Source organism: Canis lupus, chromosome 10 (assembly GCF_011100685.1).
Source record: "Canis lupus familiaris isolate Mischka breed German Shepherd chromosome 10, alternate assembly UU_Cfam_GSD_1.0, whole genome shotgun sequence".
Classification (NCBI taxonomy): Eukaryota; Metazoa; Chordata; class Mammalia; order Carnivora; family Canidae; genus Canis; species Canis lupus.
Window position 1 is genome coordinate 68,882,310 of NC_049231.1, and position 1,085 is coordinate 68,883,394.

Genomic DNA, 1,085 nt, shown 5'->3' on the forward strand with positions numbered 1-1,085 from the left:
GGATCCAACCGAGAGTATGTACAGTTCACTTGGTGGGAGTGGACGTGAATGACGTGCTGCCCGTCATGAGCGCTCTGCAGACCTGGGCACCTGTCAAGGAATTTTGCAAAGACCCGGATAGACTTGGGAACTGCCAACGGACAAGTCCACTGGTGGAGACTCTTGTGTGCCAATCAAATGTGCCCCCTTCGAAGTGGTCCCCTGGACCCTGGCCGCTCAAACTGTGGGGACCAGCTGCACGGGGTCATCAGGAGCATGTTAGAAATGCAGAAACTCAGGGTTCACTCCAGTCCTTCTGAGTCAGAATCTTCATTTTTTTCAAAAAAATTATTTTATTTAAATTCAATTAATTAACATATAACATATTACTTATAAGTTACGGTTTCAGAGGTAGAGGTCAGTGATGACTCATCAGTCTTACATAAGCCCCAGTGCTCATCTCATCACGTGCCCTCCTCAGTACCGGTCACCTGGTTTCCCCATCTCCCCCTGCCCCCCGCCCCTCCAGTAACCTTCAGTTTGTTTTCCATGATTAAGAGTCTCTTACGGTTTGTCTCCCTCTCTGATTTCATCTTGTTTTATTTTTTCCTCTCTTCCCCTGTGCTCTTCTGTTTTGTTTCTTAAATTCCACATATGGGTGAGACCATATGATTATTGTCTTTCTCTGACTGATTTATTTTATTTAGCGTAAAATCCTATTGCTTCTCAGCCTTTTGGCTAAGATCAAGTGTAATATTTGTTCTTACCAGAATCTCCATTTTAACAAGAACCCAGGGAAGTCTAGGAATCACTACTCTAGGGTCTGCTTTAGGGCTTCTGTTCTCACTTCATACACTCTCTGGGGGGAGCTCATCTACTTTTGAACCTGGTATGAAATAGGCAGGTCATAAATATGTGATACCCTTGTTCTGAAAAAAAAAAAAAATGAGAAAGTTTGTTTTGTTGGAAATTGCCTCCAGAGCCAGCTTATGGGCCGCCCAAGAAAATAAGTTTTATAATCGTATACAACGAGTTTCTGCTTGCTACTGTAATAAATCACTACAATCTCAGTGGCTTAAAACAACACGGATTGATTCTTAGATGGT

At 43.0% G+C, this 1,085-nt stretch overlaps 1 pseudogene; it reads left to right on the top strand.

Moving 5' to 3' along the window:
* Nucleotides 1–697: 697 nt before the first annotated feature.
* LOC119873798 lies at nt 698–858 on the top strand (annotated as a pseudogene).
* The last annotated feature ends 227 nt before the right edge of the window (nt 859–1,085 follow it).